The sequence below is a fragment of the Sciurus vulgaris genome, assembly GCF_902686455.1.
Source record: "Sciurus vulgaris genome assembly, chromosome: X".
In the NCBI taxonomy this organism is placed as follows: domain Eukaryota; kingdom Metazoa; phylum Chordata; class Mammalia; order Rodentia; family Sciuridae; genus Sciurus; species Sciurus vulgaris.
The window spans coordinates 132,601,406-132,621,638 of NC_136471.1; the positions used below are offsets into that span (position 1 = coordinate 132,601,406).

General features: G+C 51.3%; 1 protein-coding gene across 3 annotated transcripts in view; it reads right to left on the minus strand.

Annotated features, from left to right (window-relative positions):
- Window positions 1-19,724, minus strand: part of TBL1X (transducin beta like 1 X-linked) — a 187,039-nt gene extending 167,315 nt beyond the window's left edge. For 2 of the 3 annotated variants that reach the window (XM_079123187.1, XM_079123189.1), the window contains exon 1: window positions 19,573-19,723. The gene's annotated coding sequence lies outside the window, so the exon portion shown is untranslated. Of the gene's footprint in view, window positions 1-19,572 lie in introns of all 3 variants that reach the window. The other variant, XM_079123190.1, reaches the window with a different exon arrangement.
- Window positions 19,725-20,233: the final 509 nt, after the last annotated feature.

Sequence of the window (20,233 nt, forward strand, 5' to 3'; positions counted from 1 at the left end):
GGAGGTAGGCCTTTCTCCTGTGATGTGGGCGATCCTAACAGCAAACCAAATAGCTGAACGCGGCATCTCCCAGGGAGAATTCGTGGTCCTAGCCCAGATTCTCAAAGGAACAGGAATACCAAGCAGGAAGGAGTCTCTGTAAAGGACACCAGTACCTACCTGTATGAATTCACAAGAGACTGCCAATTTCCAATGAGAATTCTCAAGCCAAACCTACCTACCTTTCTAACTTTCGGTGGTACTAGGGACTGAACCCAAGGACTTCAATGACCACACGTTTAAGAATGCCAGCTCTGAAGTACAGCAGCTGGAAAGTGTAGCTCAGTGGCAGAGGACACTGGCCCAGCATGCATAAGGTTTGGGGTCAAAATCCCTAGCACTGCTACTTGCAGTGGTAAAATTGCATAGGGTGCAACCCAGTGGCTAAAGAGTTGTCTGTTAGCACTTTGCAGGGAACACTGTGGATATGTGCTGGCTTTGGGCTGGGGGCGTAGCTCAGTGGTAGAGCTCTTGCCTAGCATGTGTGAGGCCCTGGATTTGATTCCCAGTAAGAAGAGAATGGGGCAGAGTGGTCACCAGAGTAAAGTGGACAGAAAAATAACCTCTCCACCAAGCATAGAAATTTCTAGAAAGTATTTGGGAAAGTACGGCTGAGACCTATGGTACTGAAGAGGTAAGAGTCCAGTGCATCTCTCTCAATTCACACTGAGTTGCACAAACCTGCCGTGATGGCTTCCATCCCTGGGCGACACGCAGTCCAATGCCCCAATCTGCACCGGCTGTCCTTGAATGGATGCCTCTTAACACACTCTGAGCTTCAAACGGCTTCATCCTTTTATGACTTCCTCCCCATCTCTCTTCCTCCCCCTCTCTCTCTTACACACACACACACACACACACACACACACACACTTGCACAAGCTACTCTCTCTCTCATGAACCTTCTAATCCTGTGACATGAATTAATGATCAAAACATCTTTATACAGCCAGGCAAGAAAAAGTTCCATTTCTTTCCAAATCGCTCCCAGCTCAAGTCATTATGCACAAGGAACATTCCAGGCCCTGTCAAGTGACAAAGGTCACGCTGGCTGAGGTGGGTATTCCTTTTCCAAAAACTGTGTTGTTTTCCAACTGCTAAATTTTGGCTTTAAAAGAGGCTGGTTCGTTTCCACGTAGACTTTCTTCCCCACAAAACGCATCTGGAGATGACCAAGACCCGTAACATCATGACACCTGACACTGCGAGTCCCATCCTTGGAAAGGTGGCAGCTAAAGTGTTCACAATCTGGCTTGCTCATATTTTTTTTTTAATGAAGCCAAGTCCTCCTCCTAATTTAGTTCACATACTTCTATTTTAATCTCCTCTTTTACTATGTGTGAATTTCTAGGTCATCTGCTTGTCAGACACCCCAGCTTGGTATTCTAATGGCCAGGAAGAGGAAGGCAAGTTAGCAGGTTGTGAAAGACTAGCGGAAGGCTGGAGCCTGTCCCTTTTCCTGCACCTCCCAAACCAGGAAAAACAAGTCTTGCTCTCACTGCCAGGACAAGGAATAGCCCTACCATCACCACCACAATGCGTTGCAATTAGTGCTACTCACCATGGAGATTAAGTATTTTATAACTAAGCTATTTCTATCACCTGCTGGTGGCACCATGGCCGACCTGACCATAGCAAATCTAGGTGACAAGATCTTCCACAGTAATTGCTTCCCTGACGGGCTTCCTAAAAGGAATGCTGTATTTCTTTGCTGTATGCAACCAGGTGGGAAGGGAGGAGAAGAGCTCACTCACTGCAGGACCCGCAGGACGGGCCCACAGCTGGGGGGGTGGGAGGGTGGAGCACTTGCCCTGCATGCGAGGCCCTGGGGTTGATCCCCAGCACCTTACCTACTACATACATATATTTTTCCACTGCATTACGATCCTGTGCTTCCATTTCCCTATCGGCAAGCAATTCCCTGACTCACGTTTTCAAACTCAAATACTTCAATCATCAAAATAAAACAACTTGAGTATAGGAGCAGGCTGTGCATTCGTCAATGAACAAAGCTTTCTTTCAGCCACAAATCCCACCGGGCATCAAACACACCAATCATTAGTTTCTCAAGACAGAAACTGGATGTGGAGCACAGTATAAAAAGTCAGTCCACACACACCTGACAAATAAAATCTAACCAGAGCGCAGCATGCACTACCACTGACACCACTAGCCACTAGCTGGCAATTACCACGTGTGTCTACTGCACCGAGGCACAAGTGACATCGAAAGCACAATCATCAAGAAAGAGAATTTTCTATCCTAAAGCCTGCGATGCCACATACTCAGGAGGCTGAGACAGGAGGACCACAAGTCAGAGGCCAGACTCAGCAACTTAGGGAGACCCTATCTCAAAGTAAAGTAATACAATGACTGAGGTGGTTGCTCAGTGGTAGGGCACTCTTGAGCTCAAGTCCTAGTAATGCCAAAAAAAAAAAAGGGAGAGAGAAAAAGAATTTACAATCTTGGGGAAAAAAAACAGTTAAGAATTTACAATCCAGGAAAATGCAAGCGCAAAAGACTAACTTGGCAAGAGGCCTCTTGGAGAGGAAATAAAAAATGTTCAGCTCCTAATGAAATCTCTTATTAAAACACAAGTTTTTTGCACACCAAATAAAAGGTTCCTTTATTAAACTAAGCAATCGTTTTAAAAAATTAATAAAACCTAAAGAAGTAATATAGTGCACAGCAAAGATGAAAAGTCACCCAAGTGCAGGTGAGGTGCCACACACCTGCAATCCAGCAACTCCCAGCGACTCGGGAGGCTGAGGCAGGAGGATCCCAAGTTAGAGGGCAGTGTGTTGGACAACTCAGGGACACCCTGTCTCAGAAAATAAAAAGGACTGGGGGTGTAGTTCAGTGGCAGAGCGCTTGCCCAGCATGAATGAGGCCCCCGGTTCCATCCCCAGCACTGCAAGAGGAAAATCAGCCTCCACGTTCCACAACCCAACCCGCAGCAGAAACTCTGGTCACAGACAAGAGCTCAGTCAGTCAGGGCTGGGGCTGCAGGAGACCCTTGCCCGGACCACACACATGCTGCTGGAGAGTCCCACCCCTCAGACTTGAAAGGAAGGTCCCACAACCCCCTGGGGAAAGTGGAGGTTCCTAAATCTCAGAGCCAGAAAGGCCCACCTAACACTCCACCCGAAAAACATGTCCCACGAGAGAGAGGTCAGCAGGTGCTTGACTTGACTGTTTTCAAGGCGACCTTTAGGCCCAGGAAGTTGGGGGAACAGGGAGAAGATGACTGCTGGTGCCAGGCTGCAGCGGAGCGGTCGGGAGTGCGGGAAGGAGTCTCCCTTTCCGGGTAGCCACGGCAGTCGGCTGACTCGGCCATGGCATCCACCGCACACGCTCCCGCCTCTGCCCACTCGTTGACAAAACGCTCGATAAGCAATGAGCCGTGACACGGATGAACGTCAGAAATGCTAAGTGAAAGGAGCCAGCACAGACGTCCACATATCCCGAGCCCCGAGTTCTAGGAAACGCACAGGAAGCGGGGCAGGAGCAGCAGGAGTGTCAGGCCATGGCGAGAAGGTCCCCAGGAGTGTTGTCCCACGGAGATGAGCTGCGCAGGCAGCAGACCTCGGCGGCGTCTCCTGAGCAAAGACGCTGGCCTGAGCCAGCTGAGGTCAGCAGCAAGACAGGAAGACGGGCCGGCGGCAGGGCCAGGACCAGCTCAGGAGCCCACGCGGAGACCCAGGGCCAGGAGCAAACTCGGGAAGAGGCTCTCAGCGCAGAGGAAGGGGGGGCGGGGAGCGGCCGGCGGCAGAGAGCGGGCAGAGTCAGGCCCAGGGAGGGCAGGTGCCATTGGAGGGGAAGGTGGGGAGGGCACCCTGGCAACATGGGCACCCTGACCCACCAACCCGAGTCATTCCCAGTTATCAGCCTGTGGCCATCAGGAAGCCAAACTCAGAAGCCCCAAAGAAAGATCCACTCAACCACACCCACAAAAATGGGACGCTGGGTCACTCAAGCCAAGGCAACAGCCTAAGACCAGGAGCAGTCTGGAGGAGAAAAGTTTGCAACAACCGACAAAGGAGTCACTACCGTAACTTTCAGGACTTCCTGGAAGGCAGCGGACCAGCAGCTGGGGAGCTATCAGAAAGGCAGGCTCGGGCCCAGCACCCCAGACTTGTTCAATCAGAGATTTGGGGCATGGGACCTGGCCCTCTGTCTTAACAAGCTCTCTGGATGGTTCTTGATATGTGATAAAGTTTGAGCCAAATAAAGATAGACAGCAGCATTATCCATATTAAAAAAAAAATGAAAGCAACCCAAATATCCAACAACTAGCAAATGGATATCCAAATTTCATTGCCTCCAGACAACAGAATCCCACTCAGCAGTGCAGCATCAAATAAATGAATGGCACACAAGACATTGGAAGCGCCCAAATCATCCTGCTGAGTGAAAGAAGCCAGGCAGGACAGTGAACACAAAGCAAGGGACTTCAGCAGACCAGAACTCCAGAAAAGGGCAGTAACCTAGAGGGACAGAAAGCCCATGGCTGGCTGCCTGGGGGCATGGATGTAGGGAGGCAGAGAGATTCCAAAACAGCAAGGAAACTTCGGGAAGCGATGGAATATTTGTGAACTCGATTGTGGTGCAGGTTTCACAAGCCTGCACGTGTACTTAGGCATATGTGAGAAGTTAAACTGCACTCTGTGCCTACTTTACTGTATTTCAATTTTACCTCAATAAAGAGGGCAAGCCGAGGGAGATTAACAAGTACAATGTGATTCCACATCGATAAAAACACAAGACTGCGCATTTGATAGTGGACAGGCAAAAGGCCAGCAAATGATCTACACTGCTGCACTCCTCGACTGGGCATCCTGATTTCTCAGCCAGAGTGGGAAGAAGGGATTCACTGGGCTTTGCTGGATTCTTTGAAATTAGCATATAATCAGGTATTCCCTTAGGGAAAAAGGCATCAGTGTAGGGACTGGCAAAAGAAAGCAGACCAGTGGGCAGATCTGTATTTTGGAGGGAAAGGCAAGTCCAGGAGGCCCATCTAGGAGGCCCATAAGGGAGAAAGGCCACAGGAAGAGGTCAGCTATGGCTGGAGGCCAAAGGGAAGGAGGAGGCAGGTGCAGGGACCCAGACGTCCAGGAAGAGACACACAGGCTCCCCAGACAAAAGCCCATGAGAAGGAGTGCTTCTAAAAGGTTCCGAAGTCACTCTTCCCCCTCAAAAGTGAGCTCCAAAGTCTTGTTTATCCTTTGCGTTAGAAAAATAGCCCACTTCCCCGGCCTGCCTGCAGATGGAAAGTGCTAGTACTTCTTTTGTGAGCCTGACGGGATTTTTAGTCCTTCCACTTCAAAAAGCCTTTACAGAGGCCCCAGGGGCCTCTCTTGAAACTACCTGGCAATTTCAAGTTACCAAGGCAGGGTTTCCCCACCCTGGCACCAGCGACCTTTGGGGGCTGGATAACTCTGGATTAGGGGCAGGGGACCATCTCTGCACTGAAGAACAGACACCCTCTCTGGCCTCTACCAGATTCCAGAAACACCCTTTCCTCCTTGGTAACAACCACAAACATTCCCCGGGAGTAAAGTGCTCCCAGCAGAGCTCAGGTGAGCTGCCCTCCTCCTGGGCCAAGCCCCGCTTCCCACGCAGGCTCAGGCCGAGCCCTGAAAGGCACAGAGGAACCGGGATGTTGGCCTTGGCAATTCTCAGATGTCCAGGCACGGTCCACCCTTCTCAAGCTAGCCCCCCCCCCCTTAGCAGGTCTCCCCACCTGCCCGCTGGGGGCCTGGGATGCACCATTTCCCGTCGGGCACCCCAAAGTGGACAGTGAGCTCCATCCGGGTGCCACATGGCCCACCGCTAGGACCCGCAACAAACGCATCATTATCCTGACTCATCAGATGAGGAGACAGGCTGGGGCCCGCGGCACTGGCCCTCCCGCCACCCCTCCCACCTATCCCTCTCCTGGGCAGTGGAAAGGGAGTAAGTCCAGACTCACCAGCCAGAAAGCTCCACCACACAGATACTCCTCCTTGGAAACATGGCTCTAAAATACCAGGAAAAGGGAAATCCACAGAGATGGGAGAGTAGGGGTTGCCTGTGGCTGAAGGTGGGGGCAGGGTGCAGATTGACGGGGAATTAAAATGATGTAGAGCTGGGTTATGGTGGGTCTACACAATGTGTAATTGTACTACACGCTAGCATTCACTTAAACTAGGTGGTACAATGGCACCTTATTTATACTGGGACAACACTGTAGGAGAGAAGTTCCACCTGTAGCTCGGTGGGCTCCAGGTGCTGGGTTCCATGCCCAGGACCAGAAAAGAAAAGAAAAAAGAGTTCTATGGAATGAAACATTCAGGGAGAGTCTCCCCAACTAGAAAGCAAACCAAACATTCCCTTAACCCAGATGAAACAAAGTAACACACAGCTGGCAAAGGAAACAAGCACAACCTCAATCCAAAATGTATCCATTCAACTCCACAAGACAAACGCTAACAAATGCCCAACCCCCTCCCCTGGCCAGGAGGCAGAAATTCCACTCTGAACATGGGTGCCACCAGAAAACCATCCAGAAGACATTTGTTGTCCAAATATAGAAGGTGGAATGGAAGAGCCAACACAACACGAAATTAGAGAAGGTGAACACTGACTTTTAGAGAGCAAACCACGAAGAGCCCAGTCTCCCCTTAAAGCAGGCGCCACCCTGGACACCAGACACATGCCCTTCATCCTGCCATGCAGAGAATGCAAAGAATGTAAAATTCAGGAAGGACAATCTATCCTGCCATTTGTACCTGCACCCGAATCAGGAAATAATTAAACAGTCTCTTATTTCAACTAACTTTCTTGAACACTTGTGAATGTTCAAAAAATTACAAAATGTAACTAGAAGGTAGCTAACTGGGCAGCAAGTGTTAGGCCCTGGGGTTCCACCACCAGCAACTGCAAAGAGAAACAAGAACCAGCTAACTCTGGGTGTCTAGGAGCTTACTGACGGGATAAAAATGAAATGTTTCCATGAGCTAATCTCATTCTATATTTAGTTTGAGTACACTAATGTAATTAACTAGGGTTATATAATTTTGCTAGCTTCAGATTTCCAATTATAAAGCTTCACATACAATTATTTGAACTAAAATTGATTTGATTTTTATTTCCGAGGAAAAACGAAGACAGCTCATTTTCTCAACCTCAGCTTCTAACTGGCCTCCTTGGTGTCCGATGGGGATGGTCCCCGACAACGCTCCACGCCGGTTTGTTTCTATATTCTCTAAGGTGGCTGTTCTCAGACTTCATGTCCCAGCGGCTTCTCCCATTTGGTCTGACTGTTCTCCTGTATTCCAGCTCCGCATGCCCAGCCTCAAACTCCCAGAAATCCTAGGGAGATACCCGCCCTGCAAAGTGCATCCCCAGAGCACTTAGGAAACTCAGTCGTTCAGGTGTGGCCTTCCAGGAAGTGTACACCGAGTAGTCTGGCTGGCAGATAAGTGCACAATGACCAGTGCTGTCCCTTAGCAAAGAAAAGAGGATCCGGGTCTGAGCTGAAGCCCCCAGTGCTACGGCCACCCCGTCTGCCAGGTGGACTGCAGCTCCAAGCTGCTGGCTGTTGCAAAGCACCCTGGGCAAGCTCTCTCTCCTCCTCCAGGGCTGGGCAGTAGGGCACAGGCAGTTCATTGCCAAATGTTCTCTGCACCTGCTCTACACTTGCTTATAACTGATCGTGTGAGAGGAGCTTAAACGATCTCTGGAGAGCTCAGACGGGGCACAGATCCAGGTAGTTAAAAAAAAAAAAATCCCACTGTTTCTCCTCTCTCCTTGCACTGGATGCCCTCTGAATATTACTATAAAGAGAAGCAATGCTTTCTTAAGTAGAGATAAATACTTCCGTTTGCCAAAGGACAAATGTCTGCACAGATCAGGAGATGCGTTAGTGACGTCTGGCATGAGGAGTGCTCTCAGTAGGTAGAAACCTGCAAGCAAGCACTCTTCCCTGCACTGCAAAGCTCCGTCAGCATCCTTTAGACACAAAGTTACACTGCAAATTCAATATCTGCAAAGGGCAAGACACATACAGCAAAAACTAGACCCACTCCGCACACAGACTGAACGAAGCTCATATATCAATCCTTTCAAGTTAAATAAACAAGAAACCAGGCCTGGAAATCCCACAGCCTCCTGAGGTGGCTATTCAGAGATTTCTGAAAAGGGAACCTGCAGCCGTTCTCCAACAGAGGAGAGCTCCCTCTCACCTCCACAGCCCACGTGGTGCGTCGGAAAAGCCAAGTTCACCATGCTGCGTGCTCACTCTGCAACACCAGTCATGCAGCCTCGACTAAAATGAGATTACCGTTTACCCGAAACTCTGATGTAAAACACACACACACAAAGCTGACAACAGAGACGGATGAAACACGTTTGTGGGGGAGAAAAACAAAACAACAGATAAAAACAGTCAGATTTAAGGCACCCAAGGACTTCCATCGCCACCCAATTCCGGCACTGTCTCCAGCTGCTTCCTTTTAAAGTTTGAGCCACTTCTTCCACAAAATGCCTAACTCTCCAGAGCCCTGGGGGCATCCGTCAAGAAAAGCGGCTGATTTATAAACACAATGAGGTCATTATGAAAACACTACAGAATCAGAAATGCTTCTAAAGCTCAGCCCCGCTGCAAGGTTTCCTCAGACACCTGCAACCAGACACCGGCATTGACTGCTCAAATATTTTTTCAGCTTTAAAAACAATAAAGCAAAACCCACTCGATCCAAAATGTGCAGGGTACACCCTGTCTTTGAATGTTCTCTTCCCCAAGTAAAATCCCTACTCTTTATTCTTCCAGACCATGTCTAAACCTTAAACCGGGAGACCTCAAAGTCACTTGGCTTGTGTGCAAAACACACACACACACACCCCTTTGGCGCCCGAAGTCAGAGGGGATGGGGAGTACCACAGTGTGTCTCCCACCCGCAAGCAGATCTGAGCTGTCCCATTGCCCCGGTGTCTGGGCCCTAAGTCAACATTCCCTAAACATTAGTTCAGTGCACACCCCTATCAGTTGAAGAAGCACCCCTCCTGTGCCCCCAATCGTAATGTATTTATGAACTCCATCCAATACTTGCCTGGTCCGGTCCATGCATTTTTCACAGACTAAAATTAGTAGACAAAGCATTAAACTTTTTTAATGGACCTTTTCATGGTTTCTTCCTGCACTCCAGTAAACCTTGCGGTGCATCTGCCAGAGGGCATGAAACTCGCCTGGGCGGCTCTGAAATCTAAAACCTGCAAGGAGTCATTTCTATCCCCTCCTCCTTCCCCCAAAGTGGAGACCACTGCTTTAAAGCAAACGCAATGCCAGCCCCCTGAAATTCATCAGTTCCCAATGGGGGGGGGGGGGGGGGGACTGACTCCCATGGGCTTCTCACCTGGTCCTCATCTGGGGTACAGGCATTTCTGTCCTGCACAGAACATGAGGATAATTGGCTCCCATTTTCAAAAACTTCAGAGCTGGATACACCTCCAAGGTCACTGTTTCTGGCTAGAGTTTCTGAGATATTAGAATACAGATTGTGGGACACGGCTGAAAATTGGCATAGTGAATCAGCAGCATATCTTAGCAACAAAACCTAAGGTGGTAGTTTTTTCATAATCATATTAGGAATTAAATCTGAGCACAGTGATACATGTCTGTAATCCCAGCTACTTGGGAGGCTGAGGCAGGAGGATTCAAGTTGAAGGTCAGCTTCCAAGACTTATGGAAATCCTGTCTCAAATTTTAAAAATACAAAAAGAGAAAAAAGAATAAAAAGGTAGGCCTGGGCATGTAGCTTAGTGATACAGCACCCCTGATTTCAATGCTTAGTACTGCAAAGGAAAAAAAAATAAGTTTTTAGTTTTGGATTCTTGAGTTACCAATATGAAATTGGCCTTACACCTGCCTGGGATTAAGGACCCTGATAAGGGGCTTGAGGATGTGATTCAGTGGTAGAGGGCCTGCCAAGCATGCCTGAGGCCCAGGGTTCAATTACCCAACACTACCAAAAAAAAAAAAAAATGTCTGATAAGATTCTGGGAAAAAGAATTCATGGCGAAGACCCAAGTTTAATTCATTCCCCAAATAAACAAAAGGGTGGGAACATGAATTCTCTCCTTCTCTTGCAGCTTCCAGAAGTATAATCTGTAACTACAAAGCCACCTGGGCTTTTATGGATCCTGGGAATTCTGCTTGCATAGGGCAGTATAGATTTCCGCATCACATGGCTTTGGGGACAGACATCGCTCAACTTCATTTCCCATCTTCAAATGGAAGTCAAGATGTCAGTTCACAGAAGGCACACAGCAGACCAGCTAGGACCCAGAATCACCCTAGAAGCACTGAAAACTAGCCACAGGCATGCAGAGCTCCCTCCAGTTCTTCAAGTGAGTTCATGTGGTCTCGCCACGTTCAAGTATCTGTTATTAAGGATGTAAGGAAATAAAATGGCACATGCACACACAGTAAGCTCTTTCGGTCTAAATTTCCACCAGGAAATTTAAGCAGAAATATTTGCAGGATTGAAGAGCACCCACATCTGCAGATGCTCAAGCCCATGACCACAGGCAAACTTGCAGCAGTCAAGAGACAGGTTGTCTGAAAGGGGAACAGTGTCCTCCTACTCTTGCTCCAACAAAACTGATGGTGTTGGGAATCTGGTTCTCAGCCTCCTGGAGAGCTGGGAAAGCAGGGTGGCTGGGGAGCAGGAGCTGGTGGCCTGGCGAGGGTTCCAGAGAGGGGACTGGTCAGTGTCAGCTAACAGGGCAGGTTCCTGGCTCAAAGGAAGCAAGTGAAGAAATGTTCGTGTTTTCTTCTAGGCATTCCAGCTACATCCAGCATGACTGGAAAAACGGCCGGAACTCGAGACAGACACCCTGGTCAACAAGCAACACCATGAATTTCGCCCCCAGCATCATCGGGGCTTATTTTACAGTCTCCTAAGACTGGTAACACTGCAACCCTCACAAGAATTACTCAGAAGCATCCAAGAGCCCAAGGAGTCTACTTTTTTTTTTTTTTTTTAAAAGCCACAATAAATAACTCACCAATGTTAACCAAAATAATGCTCATTTTAACCATAGGGGAAGAGATCATCTAGGCACAGAACACAAATAACTGTCCGTTATCTCAACATTTTGTTAACAGAAGAGCATCATCATTTAAATCAGCTTTTTTGCTGCTGCAACTGAAGTCCCAACCAGAACAGTTTAGGAGGAGTAAAAGTTTATTTGGGGGCTCATGGTTTCAGAGGTCTCAGTCCATAGACAGCCAGCTCCATTCCTCAGGGCTCAGAAGACTGGCAGAGGGGAACAGCTCACATGGTGACCCGGAAGCAGAGAGAGGTCTCCACTCTCCAGATACAAGATGAAGACCCCCCAATGCCCACCTCCTCCAGCCACACCCCACCTGCCTCCAGTTACACTCAGTTAATCTCCCACCAGGTAGGTGATTAGTGCACCGATTAGGTTAAGGGTCTCATAACCCAATCATTTCTCCTCTGAACCTTCTCACGTGAGCTTTTGGGGGACGCCTCACATCCAAACCATAACATTCATTTTTGGCCAGAATTTTTTAAAAAATGGTGTGCCTAACATTTAAGTGATGTCCCTCACCCATGGTAAAATCGTCACACCTTAGGAAGACAGGGAACACCTGAGAAGAGCTCACCCAACCCCTCCTCTCTGCACAGGAAGATACACACTGGTTACGTGACTTCATACAACCAGGCAGGCCACCACAGCAAGACCTCAGTTCCCAAAATGTCAGGACAAGGATCCTTCCAGAAAACAGGCCATCTCTCATGAGATCAAGGAAAGCGAGATGAGGGTCCACATGCAGGTTCACAACTAGCACCAGGCACAGGGATTCATTTTATTTCTCTGACAAATGAACTCAAAACCAACTCGGTATCTTTGGTCTGGTTTATGTTCACAGGATTAACCTATTGGGAAGACTTCAAGCTTGTCACTGTCCCTGTGTCCTGTTTTCAAAAGCCATAACTCTGACCTTCTGATACACTGTGTATACATAAGAACTGTCTCTGAAGACCTGAGTACCAGACTTCGAAACTGCATACAAAGATGTCCCCTCTCGGTCAACCGCGGCAAGGATGAAGTCCAGGAAAAGAGGGGTCTGCATTCGGCAGCCCAGCTAAACACCTGCGCTTTCACCCGTTTCTCGCACACGGTGAGCAGTGGCCAGCTGTCTTCAGCTTGCTTTGGAGCACACCCAGGGCTCAAAGCTCCCCTTTCCGGGGAAAGCAGTTTGGCCACAGAGTGCTAAAGCAGAAAGTGAGTGTCCTCAAGAGAAGGGACGAGGAAACTTGGAAGAGTGGGGGATTCCCCATGGCCATTTCATAAAAGTGCAGGTACCCTGCAGAACGGATGACCGGCAAGAAATGATACGGTCTTTGGGGGGTTGGAATGGTCCTCAAAACCTATGCCTATGTCAAAACTCAACAAAATGATCAGCCCAAAAGAAAAGGTGTGGATTTTACCAGACAGTAACTACCAAAGTTACATACACATACCATAATCACATACGCATGCTCACCTATACTTCTAAACAGACGACTAGCCCTGGAACCTCACAGGGGGAAGGAAAAAGATAAAGCAACCAGGCTCAGTGGTACACGGCTGTCACCCCAGCGGCTCAGGAGGCTGAGGCTGAGGCTCATGAGCTCAAAGCCAGCCTCAGCAACTTAGGGAAGTCCTGTCTCTGAATCTACAATACAAAAAGGGCTGGGGATGTGGCTCAGTGGTCAAGCACTCCTGGGTTCAATCCCCAGTACCAAACAAACAACAAAAAGAAGATACAGCGAATGGCTACAGACCATCCTAACTGATGAAGGTAAAATTCCAGACCCAACTCCTGGACTCAGGAATAGAGGGGAACATAAGCAGGTTGTGCTCCAAGCATACAGGCTAATTCCACCTCCTCTAACACAAGAATCCTGAGGACTGACTTTCCGCCCTTCCCCCTCCCCCGCTGCCCCTCCCTCCCCGCTCCCTCTCAGTAAGAAAACCAGCCCTAGAGAAGAGTTCACAGGTTTGCCCACAGATGCCGTCAGCACGTCTGGCTGCAAACCACTTTCCCTCATGTCACCGGTCACCCATCCAGCAGAAGTGCAGAATCCCTTGACCAGGCTTGGGGCTCACTTGGACTTGGGGGCCGTCCCGGGATGACCGGGCCCATGGCAGAAGCCCACTCTGGACACACTTTCCTATGCAGAGTCCTAAGAGAGCTCCATAAGTAAAAACGGGTCACCCCAGCTGCCCAACAGCTGCTCACTCAACCACCCACCAGGCGTAGAAAAGGACACAGGCAGAAGCAACACCCAGAGTCCCGCAAGCAGCACGAACTCCAGACAACCGCCTACCTGCACCCTCTGAGGCTTCTCGGTCACCCTGTGCTAGGTGAGACTGCAGGGTGACCCTCGTTTTGCCGGGCACAGAGTGGGTCTGCGTAAACATCAGAGGGGAGCTGGCTGGGGTTTTCCCTCATCAGTACCCAAAGTACCAAGCAGACCTTGCCAATCTAAGATGATGTCAGTCAAACCAAAGGTGAGCTGGGAACCGTGCACGCGAATGTGCTGCTCGAACGTATTGTGCCCGGGCACAAACAGCCCCTCCCCCTACGCCCACTGGCACAATTTCTAATGAAGCGTTCTTCAAAGCCCAGCTCTGACCTCTTCCCTTTCCTGACTTGCAAGCACCTGAAACTCTCATTGTATCAGCACCTATTGTGACTTGTTTCCTAATACACACCCCCATACTTGTATACCTTGAGAACCGCAGAACTTGATAAACATATTTTCCCCTTTGGCATCCTCCTCCCCCACAGAACCTTGACCACAACAGATTTGTACAATTGATTATATAATTCAGGGTTTCTACTCCTTGGTACTCTTAACATTGAAGGTTGAATCTTCCTCCTTACTGGGGGCTGTCCTGTGCCCACCACTATAGGATTAGTCCATTTTCTGTTGCTATAACAAAATACCCGAGGCTGTGTACTTTATAAAATACAAAGGTTTACTTAGCTCACAGTTCTGCAAGTTCCAGGGCATGCTGCCAGTCTTCTGCCTGGCCTTGTGGCTACGTCACAACACAATGGTGGATTGGGGCAGCAGGGTGGGAGGGTGTCCGAGAGAGAGAGATCACATGGCTATACAGGAAGTCAGAGAGATTTAGGACTATGCTTGCTCTTTCAGAACAACTTGATCTCTCTCCAGAACTCACTCATTCCACCAGGTGAGCATGAATCCTTCCAAAGGTGATGGATGCCGTCCAACCTAATTACCTTGCACTCTGTCCCACCTGTTAAAGGTGCCACTTCTCAATACATCACACTAGGGATCAAGTTTTCATTCCATGGAACTCTATGGGACCATAGCACAGGTATCCCCAGATCCACTACGGGCATGCCTTGCCCTTCCGCACTGTGACAACACACAATCTCTCCACACAGTGCCCATGCAGCCTGGCGGTGGGGGCAAAGCTGCCTGCCTGAGAGGGCTCACTGAGTGCAAATTCCAGAGCTCAAGGCTGGGCAAACACCATACCCAACAGCCTCCTCTCCTCCTGCTCCTCCTTAAGATCTTCCCTCTTCCTTGAACATACACCCCACATCCTGATCTCTCCTTGCTCACTGGCCAGGAACAAACTTAAGAACGTGAATGCAAATGAAACGGTACCCAACTTCCTGGGTTTAAAAATACCATATTCTGTCCTGTTTTAACTTTGTTCAAATTCTGTTCCTTAACGGCTTCCCATTCACTTCCAGCACGCCGGGCTCCTCCGTGAACATCTGAAGGCACAGAGGCCACGTGGGAGGCTGCCAGCGCCAGGACCGCATCCACCCTAAGAGGAGGCCGGGCCTGCTGGCCAAGCAGCAGCCTGGCCAGCAGATTCCTTCAGGGCTACGTCTCCCCCGAGACTGTCCACTCCTGTTCTCAGACACAAGTTCCCGCTGACTCTCTGAACATGTCAACTTTCCAGTCCCTTCCCACATCCCGCTTTGACTCTGGTTCTGGAGACCCATCGGTGCTGATGTGGCCGGCCTGGTCCACGTGTGCAAGCCCCGCAGTGAAGGCAGAAAGGAGGGGAAGGGTGAAGGGGGCAAGACCGGAGGGGAAACTCTGCCTCCAGTCCCGGGTTAGGAGGCCAGTTATTTCCTTCATGCTAAAAATAGTCATGGAAAAAAAAGAAAAAATTTATCTTTCCAGTGTTTAAAAAAAATTGTGTTTACAAAATGACTTGAGACTTGCTTCCTGATTGGAACTATGTTTTAAACATAATTGCTGGTGAAAGATTAACAATTTACTGCATGTAGTGGATTTTTTTAAATAGAGGGAAATGAGCAAATGCGAGGTAGTCAGGAAACCACGGCAGGAGGGTCCTGCTTCACGCAGCAGAGACCCGTGGTCATCTAGGATCATCTAGGCCCGAGGTCCATGACAAGCCTGCTGTGGGATACTGACACCTGGGTGGGAAATGGGGAGGGAGAGCCCCAGGGTTTGATTGAGGGGCTCTGCTACCCAACAGGTAATGGAGAGGGGATCTGAACAGAGACATTCAGGTCCCCCTGCAGGCGTTTCTTCTAAGCCTGGCTGCCCTCAAGAGGGACCCTTGTTACCTCCACCAGAAGAGAGCCGTGGACATCCCGGGTTTGGAAGTCCTGACACCAGAGTCCCCATGAGAAACAGGGGCACAGGCAGACGGAGGCAGGGCAGTATCCAGAGGGGACATCTCTGACAGACACCAAGTTAGGTTTCTTCCCCCATCTTCGTTTACAAATGAAATTGCTAACCCACAGCCATAAAAAATGCACAAAGGACAGATCGGATGAGCAACCAAAACCAACACTGGTGCCAAGGCCCAGCATGCAGGAAAATGACCAACAGCTACGATTGAGTTTCTTCTTTTGGTTTGTTGTATTGTGTCTTAAATAATTCTGACTCTTGCAAAGGCTCACTTTGGTGGAAGGATTCCTTTACACCAGCCTTTTAGTAGGGAAGAGTTCAGCCTCAAGAGATTCAGCCTCAATCTGGGCTCCCTCCATCCCCTCCTGAATCTGAGTATCTAGGGGAGCCCCAGGTACCCAGAGCCAGCAAGAATCTGAAAATGTCAAATACACTTCAGCACCCAGTCACCCTGCACAGGGCCCTCACCAACCACAAGAGCCTTCCAGCTACACCATGAGGCATGTTCCCTGCCATCCACTCAGGCAGGATAGTGTGGGAACTGGCAGGGCCTTGTTTCAGATGGGGAACGCCAGGGCAGCAATACACCGTGCCCAAAGTTAAGCTCACTGGGGGGCTTCGAGTTTGAATTCTGGGTTTCCAACTGGAAGCTGACCCTATGCACCCCAATAAAACTAAAGCTATTAATTTCAGGTTAAGAAATGGGTTTCTTTTTAAAATTCAAATAAATATTTATTTAAACTAGAATGGCCTCTCCCCCCCCATCCAAGAAGTACACCCCCTCCCCCTTTCTTTAAGGTTCACTGGCTGCATTAAGTCCAGGGCAGTACCTCCTACAGAGCATCTGCACCGCTGCATTTGGTCAGTGGTCCTTGCCACATGCTACTGAGTACATGAAATACACTCAGTGCAAACCACGGACTTATTTTCAGTTAAGGTAAATCTGAATACACGCGTGGCCCAGTGGCTAACATCCAATACGGCATGGCTGTAGAAGGAAGTAATCCTGGCCCCACGACTGTGTGGAGATGTGTCTGAGTGTACACACAGATTTCCATCCACATGCTCAGTACAAATTCTCACACTCATCCGTGCATGTGTGTAATTCATAAATTTTTGTCTGCCACTATGAAAATCCACACTAGACAGGAAGGCAAAGTAACACCAAGTTTCAAAGTTGGGTTTGGGGAACCACCCAATCTTCCCTCCCCCTCAGCTATGTGTGAGCATGTTACTTAATGTCTGTAAGGGTTAGTGTCTTCAGCTGCAGAATGGAAACAATAATTGCTATCCACAGAGAGCCAAGTGCCTGTAAAATCCTCAGTTCAGGGCACTGGAGTTATGTAAGGACACTTGTTCCATTTACGCAAGAACAAAATTTGCAAGAGGCTTTATACTTTCAAAAACTTAGCATATGCATTCTCTTTGGGTCCTTGCATTACCCAGAGAGGACCACTCTGTTGGTAGTCCTTCACATTTTCACACTTAGAAAACGATGCTCCAGGAAGCTGTAAAAGTTCAAGGTCAAACAATCAGTCAGCATGGTGGGTCCTGTCAAGAGTTCAGGCCAAGTGGAAATAATCCACATGCTGACATTACCAGTCATGACAAGGACAAACTCAGGGCTTCTATTCAGCACTCTTTTGGCCCCAGGGCTGGTAGAACTTTCCTAACAGCGCAGGAAGGCAGATTCATGAGCCATCACACAGCCTTAGAACACTAAACTTGCTAGATACAAGTAGAACTCAGTACAACTCCAGAGCCCCAGACCACCACACAGTACCCAGATTCAGTCCATGCAACACTTTCAGTAGCAGTATGAAGGTCTGCAGGTTTAGAAATCTGTGCATGAAACGCAAAGGATGTTCGTGATTCTTGGACTCATGGAACCCTCAAAAAAAGGACCAGAAGAGCCAGCACCTGAGGATCCTGGCAGCGCCCACCCACTCCCATTCCCAACAGCCACAAATGGCAGCTCTCCCTGGGGCCTAGCAGAGTACCTAGCATCCAGCAGCAACTTCACACGCTTTTGAATAAAACTTGTCCATCAACCTGAAAAGGGAAAGTTATGTTCTAAGATCATGTTGTGTACAATCAGTGGTATTGATATAATTGATAAAAACCTGCAGATTTTGAAACATTCACCTCTAAGCGCAAACACAATAAAGTGATCATTTGGTCTCTGCAAACAGTACAGTCAAGTGTTCTCCTCTGAGCCCATCAAGCAAGCAAAACCTGGGTGGGGTGGAGAGATGACCTCACTACACCCAAAATTTCCCATTTCGGTCCCACAGGTGTGTGCTTGACTAAAGGCTGGAGTCGTCTCGGGGGTCATTGGAATGCGTGGATCAAGTAGTTGATAAGCTCCAACTTTCATCTTTGAATTAATTACCCAGCTGGAAGCTTCCCCCCAAAGTGTAGCTCCTCTGCAACCAGAATACTCTTTAAAGTGTCATGTAATAACATCTTAATAGTTCCATACTCAACAGTCTCTTCTACTTCTTTTTAATTGTGTCTTTTCCTGGAACGAGTTGTAAACTTTTCCTAAAATCGTCAAGAGCCATTTCCTATCCCGAAGCCTCCAGGGCCAGGGCCTTAGCAGGGCGCTCCCCTCCTCCTATCTCCCTCACCCTCCCAGAGTCCCGCCCCTCCTCTTCCAGGTTAAACCGGCGGCGAGTCAGGAAAGGAAAACATGCTGAAGTCAGGCTGAGCCACACATGACAAGGCAAAGCAGAACGCATGCACATGCAACGGGGGTGGGTGGGGTGTTCTAGGTCTTGCTCCACAACATCGCCAACTCAAAAAGAAACACGCCGGACCTCAACTTTGCGGAATTTCCAGCGCAGTTGGCTAAGAAAACGCCAGGCCCTGCAAAGAGCGGGCCCGGCACCCCCACCCCCAGCCTGACCGCGCACTAGCGACGCACGTGAAGTCCAGGCCCTATCCAGGCCCTATCTCAGCGCAGGCGGGCCTCGGGCGACCCAAAGTTGTCATAGACGCGGCGATCACCAACTCCCTAAGGTGTACCCACCCACACACTCCGAGCACCCGCCCCGGCCTTAAGATCGGTTCCCCTGGGGAGCTGGGAGGGCTGCAAACAAGAGGACACCACCCGATCCCTCAGCCCGGGAGCAACAGGTCTACACCCTTCCCAGGCCGCGCTCTGCGGACCCTTGCCCCCCCAAGGACGCTCTCTTCCACTCCTGTTGCCGCCAGTCGGGTTCCCGTGCTTGGGCCGGGAGTGGAGGCAGGGAAGGGGGGGCTCCCGACTTGCTTGACAGTTTCTGCGCCTCCAAAACTGAGCAGACGCGGGGCCCGCGCCGCCTCGCCCGCCACTCACTCCTCTGCGCGCCGCCGCGCTCCCACCCGGTTCCGGGAGGGCCGGCAGCGCCCCCGGGATGAATGGGGCTCCCCTCCCCCACGGGGAATCCCGCCCCGGCCCCCGGTCCCCGGCGGCACCGGGCTGCCCCGCCGACCCCCGGAGCCGCAGACAAAGGGGCACCGGGGCAGAAACCCTTCGCTTCCCCAAACTTGCGGGCCGCCTCCCCCTCCCAAAACAAAGGCGCACCCCCGGCCTCCGCCCGCGCCCCGGGCGCCCGCACTCCGGGGGCGCCCCACCGGGCATTGTTCAGCCTCCCGGGAGCGCGCCCCCGCCCCGTGCCGGGGCGCAGTTGGGGACCTGCCCCCCGGGAGCCCGGGCGCGGGGGCAGCGTGCGGGCGCCCGAGTCGCGGGCCGAGCGCCGGCGGGGCGGTCGCCGCGCCCCTCGCCCGAGAAGTTTGCGCCCCCGCCCCGGCCCGCGCCCGCCGCCGAGCCCCGCGCACTCACCTCGCCGCCCGCAGCGCAACTTGTGGCCGCGCCGCCGCGCCCGGCCGCGCTCTCCTCCCTCCGGCCGGCCGTCGCCGAGCCCGGGCCGTGCCGCGGCCGACCAGGGCCCGGCGCCCCGGAGCAGCCGCGCGCCGCCCCCGGGCCGCCCCCGCCCGCCGCCGCCGAGTCCCCGAGAGGCGCGGGCGCTGGAAAGTTTCGGTGCCGAATGGCGGCCGGAGGGCGCTGCGGCGGCGGCGGCGGCGGCGGCGGCGGGGCGGGGGCGCTGGCGGCTCCTCGCTCCCGAGCGCGGAGGGGGGGCTGGGGCGGGAGCGGCGGCGGCGGCGGGAGAGGGCGGGACGGCGGGAGGGACCGGCACGGGCAGTGACCTCGGGGGAGCGGCCGCGAGCGCGCCGACCCGGCCGGGAGTACTGTCGCGGGTCGCCTCCGCCCGACCCTCCCCCAGGCCTGGGGGGCGCACCCCAGCCCTTCCCCTCCCCCTCCGCTGGGGGAGGGGAACCGCGTCCGGGCCCGCCCCTCCCCTGCACCGGGTGGGGGGGCCGGGTCCCAAACCAGCAGCCCCTCCCCCACGGACGGTGGGGACTCCAGGCCTGCCCCTCCCCCACGGCTCCCCAGGGGGATCCGCGCCCCCACCGTGTCCCTCGGTGGGGTTTGGGGGGAACCT